This window comes from Marmota marmota, unplaced genomic scaffold (assembly GCF_001458135.2).
Source record: "Marmota marmota marmota unplaced genomic scaffold, marMar, whole genome shotgun sequence".
NCBI lineage: Eukaryota > Metazoa > Chordata > Mammalia > Rodentia > Sciuridae > Marmota > Marmota marmota.
In genome coordinates, this window is record NW_025999941.1 from 12,648,481 (window position 1) to 12,654,480 (window position 6,000).

Genomic DNA, 6,000 nt, shown 5'->3' on the forward strand with positions numbered 1-6,000 from the left:
CTGTGGTGATTTCTATTGTTTCTCTAAATTTGGAATTTTGTTCCTTCTTCAGTATGATCCAAGACTTCCAACTGAATGTTTTATTTGACTTATTATATTCATTTCCAAGATTCCTGTTTGGGTCTTTTTCAACATTTTTATCTCCTTCTTGAATTTCTCATTCATGTCCTGTACTGACTTCCTTAATTCATTTAGCCATTTTCCTGTATTCTCTTGGAATCCTTTGATTGTTTTTATAATCATCCTTCTGAATTCTTTATCTGGTGTTTCATCCATTTCACTATCTTTGGAGTCAGTTGCTGGTGAATTGTGAACTTTAGGAGGCATCTCGGTATCTTGTTTGTTCCTATTCTTGTATTCCTGTGTCGGGTTTTATGCATCTGTTGGGATGGATTTCTCCTCCACTCTTATGTGGTGGCCTGTTTAGGGCTCAGCCTTCTCTTGAAGAGGTGTCCTAGAGTGATGTAGATTGAGACCCCTCTTAAGCATGGCGTCCATAGCCTTTGTGTTGAATCTCTGTTTTGGCTATAGAAGTGGACATCTGTGAGCGGGACCTGAAGGCCCCCTCCTAGTCTTTCCTACTTGGGGACTGGTTAGTTTGGGGGTTTTGTCTCTTCTTTGTAGAAAAGTATCACTGAAGTCTGAGCGTTGTTAATTTGTGTGTGGAGTAAGGTGCACTATCTCTTGACTGGGGTTATCTCAGCAACAGAACCTGTACCCTGTGAGCTTATCATGTCCCAGTATATTTCCAGCACCTCATAGATAAAGGAGAAGCAAGTAATAGCAATAACAGAAGCAAACAATACACAACATTAAAATAATTACCACAAAAACAAGAGTTGTGGGGCCAGCAATTGAAAAAAAAATAGTAAATAACCCTAAACTAGATCTAGCAATAATGTAAAAAATCAGGTGTCAATCCTACCATCTCCACTGCCATAACAACATGGCACATGGGAGATCTGTAAACCAAATAGTTGTAAAAGATGATAGGTGTACAGGTCATTAAGAGAAAGTAAAATGTGATAGGAAAGTAAAAGAAAGTTTAGAATATTCAAAATATGGACAGAGAGAAAAGCAAGTGATGGCCATAAAGGAGGAGGAGAAAAATGAATTTTTAAAAAGCTGAGTGATGGGGGAGAGAGGATAAGAGAATTTGACTGTTAGAAGGAGAAGAAAGAAAATGAGAAGCAAAAATACGACAAAATAAAAATAAATTCCAAAATCTAACCCTCAAAATAAAAAAAGCAATTGTTAAAAAAAAGCTAAAAAATGATGACAAAGGAATATGTATATGTACCATAGTAAGGGGAAGTGAATAAGAATAGAAGTTCATTGGATCAGACAAAGAGGAATGAAGAGAAGGGAGGGGGATGGGAATAGGAAAGACAGTAGAATAAATCTGGTATCATTTCCTGTGTACATTTATGAATACACCATATATGAATGCACACCGTTGTGTACATTCACAAGAATGGGGTCCTAATTAAAATAAGATATATTCCCTGCTTATATAATTACATCAGAGTGGATTCTACCGTCATGTATAACTAAAAAGAACCAATAAGTAAGGAATATTATATGTACATATAAACTGATCAGCACAGCAAGAACTCCATACATAAATAAGAGAGAGGGTTTCTTAATGAAAAATGAAAGCATTGTCTCCTCTGAGGTGGTCAAAAGAGTCAGAGGATGGATGGTCGCTGCCTGTGCCTGCCCTTCTTTCCATTTCTTCTTGGGCTATATACTGAGAGGGAGGGGTGTGCACACACAGGGAGCCCAGGGCACACCTGCACAATTGCAAGGGTTGTGAATCCTTTTCCTTTTCCTGTTACTCCTGAGTGCCAGCTGGAGTGGTCTAAAACTGAAGCCAGCTGAGATAGCTCTCAACTTCCCTTCTCACCAGTGGACATGCGGATGGAATGGGAAGAGCTGTGGACCAGAGTTTTGACCAGAGTTTTGTCCAGAGAGACCCGTTCAATGCACTCCCGGGCTGTGTCTGCTGCAGAGTTCAAAATGGAGCTTAACTCAGGTCTTGGGGACTTTGCTGGGTGGCATCTGCTCTGGAGAGATTAGGTCAACACACCCCTGTGGCTGGGCAGATGCCAATCTCTGCTGGGAGTCTGGATTTCAGGAGAATTCTACTAGCTACTTAAGGGGCAGGGGAGCCAACTCTCTACAGGACTCACATGTCACTGCCCATGAACGTGGCCTTCCCATGGTTAATCCCTGAGAGTGATCAAGCCCTCCTCTTCATCCTCCCCCACCCTCTAAGGGAAAGCAAATTGCCCTTCCCTCCATGTCTGACTTGAGTCCCTCTGGGTACAGTCTCCTCTGTTCCTGTGGTGCTGGCACACCCTAGGCCACACTGCTTACAGGGACAGTAGGGCAACGTCTGCTATGATCTCTTGGGCTCCTGCATCAGGGTTTGCAGCCTGACCTCCTCAGGGTGTCTCCCCACCTCAGCTCTCCATTTGGCCAGTTGAGATGCTCAGAGCTCCTGTGTACTTTCTTGTTCTTTGTTCAACACACCTGAATTTGAGTCTTCAAGAGACTCTGACTGTCCAGGATTGAATTTCAGTGAATTCCCTCTGTGACCCACCTCCCTGAGAAGCAGGAGAATCCTGAGCCACAGAGGAACTGGATATGCAGCCTTCCTCTTATCCGCCATCTTGAACCTCCATGAAAGATTTATTTGGAGGACAGCCTGTGTGCTTCTCATCTTCTAAATCTGAAAAGTGGAAGATAACTTAAGGGGTTTGCTCCAAAAGAGAATGCAGTATACGCATATGAGAACTGCGCGATTGACAGGAGAGGTAGAAGACACCTGGTAAGTTATACAAACGCACATCGTTCTCGCCGTTTCTGTCTTTGTCTAGAATGCGATCCAACCAGTGTGCATCTATTTCACGACTGTTAAGGTAGAGGGAGTGCAATGAAAAGATGTGTCTGGGCAGTCTCGAGGAGGAGAAGTGACAAAAGACAGCAGAAACAGGAGTGAGGACTGACCCATCCCAGGCTACTTATTGACAGTGAATTGAGGGGCATCCTCCAATAGCAGTTGAAAGCCAGGGTTTATCTTGAGTAAATGAGGCTTTTTAAGGTGCCGCCACGAGATGAGGAAGCCAGTGAGATTGAATGTGACTGGTGTCAGTCTCAATAAGCTGCTGCCCTGCTTGCCACAGAAAGGACACGGTTCCTTTCTCTGCTAGAGTCAATTCTGCTATGTAAACATCTAACTAAATACATCAGGCATCTGGAAGTACAGCCAAGAAATTGCGGAATACCCAGGACAAAGGGCCTCTTGACCCTGGAACCAGTCTAATTCTGCACTAAAATGACTCCCTCCCGATTCTCATCCCCATTTTGAGGTTGGCAGGTCCAGTTAGGTCAGAGCCAGCTGGCGTCCACTGGCCACCTCCAAAATCGTTCACAAAGGCCCAGCTGAGATCATCACAAGCCCATTATGACTGTAGGAAATATGCCAACTTCTTTTATTCGGTTAATAAAACATGCACTAAACAGTTCTAGAAAAGCATTAGAACGATAGGGAGATTTCCCAGGCCTGAGGCAAGAGTTAGGGGAGCTGGAGGTACCCACAAATCTAACACCATGGGACGTGGAGGCAGGGGGTAGGGAGTTTTCATTTTGATTCTGGACAGAGTGAGTCTGAGTTTCAAATTTCACCTCTTCCACATGATCCCAGGTGATTTAAATACCCCTCTCTAAGCAGCAGGCTCGTCACCTATAAAGTGAGGATGATCACTAACCATGTGAGGATTCAGTAAAAGAACGAAGGGGCAGAGTCAGGAGGGCAGTTATCAAGAATCCAGGTAACAAATGTCACCAAGGATGTGGGGGACTGCAAACCGGAAAGCAGTATGGAGATTCCTCAGGAAACTTGGAATGGAACCACTATTGGACCCAGCTGTCCCACTCCTCCACATATACCCAAAGTCTTAAAATCAGCACACTACAGTGATGCGGCCACATCAACGTTCATAGCAACTCCAGTCACAATCACTAAGCTGTGTAACTAGCCTAGGTGCCTTTCAACAGCTGAATGAATAAAGACAAGGTGGTACATATACATAGCAGAATATTACTCGGCCATAGAGAAGAATAAAATGATGGCATTTGCAGGTAAATGGATGGAATTGGAGACTATCATGTTAAGTGAAATAAGCCAATCCCCCAAACCAAAGGCTGAATGTTTTCTCTGATACGTGGATGTCGGCTCACAATAAGTTAGTGGGGAAGAGGGAGGAATGGAGGTTTACTAGATTGGACAGGGGTGAGTGGGGGGAAGGGAGGGAATGGAAATGAGAAAGAAAGTGGAATGAATGGGACAGAACTTTCCTATGTGCTATATGAGTACATGATCAGTGTAACCATGAGCAACCACAGGAATGGGAAGTTGGACTCCATGTATATATAGTGTCAGAATACATTCTACTGTCATGTATAACTAAAAGAACAAATGAAATAAGAAGGGGAAGGATTTAGCCCAGTGTCCAGTAACAGTAAGTGTTTAATAAATGATACATTTCTAATGGAAAACATGCATTTTTGAGTTGACTGGCAACATTGGTATTTTCTTAGAACACATGCCAATTAAGGAAAGGAATATGATTCTTTTTTTTTAATATTTATTTTTTAGTTCTCGGCGGACACAACATCTTTGTATGTGGTGCTGAGGATCGAACCCGGGCCGCACGCTTGCCGGGCGAGCGCGCTACCACTTGAGCCACATCCCCAGCCCGGAATATGATTCTTGATGGTTTTATCAGTCCAGAAGATAAAGGCCAGGGGATGCAACTTGTTCCTCATGGTGCCACCCAACAGCCCAGGAGCACTTGGAATCACAACATGAGTATACTAGCAGCAGCTGAGACCCCACGTGCTAGGTCTGAACATCGGAGTTTGTGAAAGTTAACACCCTCTGTTTACAACAGTGTGTGTGTGTGTGTGTGTGTGTGTGTGTGTGTGTGTGAGAGAGAGAGAGAGAGAGAGAGAGAGAGAGAGAATTCAGGTGTTAAAAATTTAGTACCAAAGAAAGCTGGGACTAGCTGGAGAAGGATCAATTAAGGGATTCTGAGATATTGAGGAGATTTCTAAAAATATCTATTTGGGGCTCAGATGTCAGACCATCATATAAACAAAACATAAATATAGTGCAAAGATAAGCTGTATTTTGCATATTTTAGACTCCTCGTTGCTGATGTATAATGGCATGTAATTTTTTTCCATATGAGAAAATTTAGGGACGAAAGTTCTTTGCTGGTCTTCATGGATGCCCACAGAAAAATCACAGCAGAGACGAGGTGATGATTTTCCCCTAGAAGTCTTTGGAGACTTTATTTATTAATAGTTTTAAAGTAATGTTGAATATCACTTGGTTAATAACAGCACCTGTCATATTATGTTGAAATGCTATATCCAAGTTGGGCACAGGGGTGCACACCTATCATCTCAGTGGCTCCGGAGGCTGAGTCAGGAGAATTGCGAGTTCAAAGCCAGCCTCAGCAACTTAGCAAGATCCTAAGCAACTAGCAAGACCCTGTCTCTAAATAAAATACAAAAAAAAAAAAAAAAGGCGGGTGGGGAGCTGAGCATGTGGCTCAGTGATTGAGTTGAGTGCCCCTGAGTTCAAACCCAACTACCGAAAAAAAGGGGGGGGGCTATATCTATGCATCAAAGTACACTTCCGACTTCCTTTTCAGTGGGGATAAAGAGCAAAGCACCCCCCACCCCAGGGAACCATGACATAGTAATTAGGCTACCTCACAATAAACCCTCCACGGTGTATACAAGACTTGGAACTGTATTATCTCATTTAATCCTCAGTGCAATTTGTAGTTGGTTAGCTATGATCATCATTCATAAATAAATCTGAAGCATACAGAGGTTAGATAGACCATTCCAAAGTCATAGAAGAACCAGGTGAACGGGGTCCTCTTTTCCAGAATCTAAATGGGAAGCTAATTCCTGGGAATG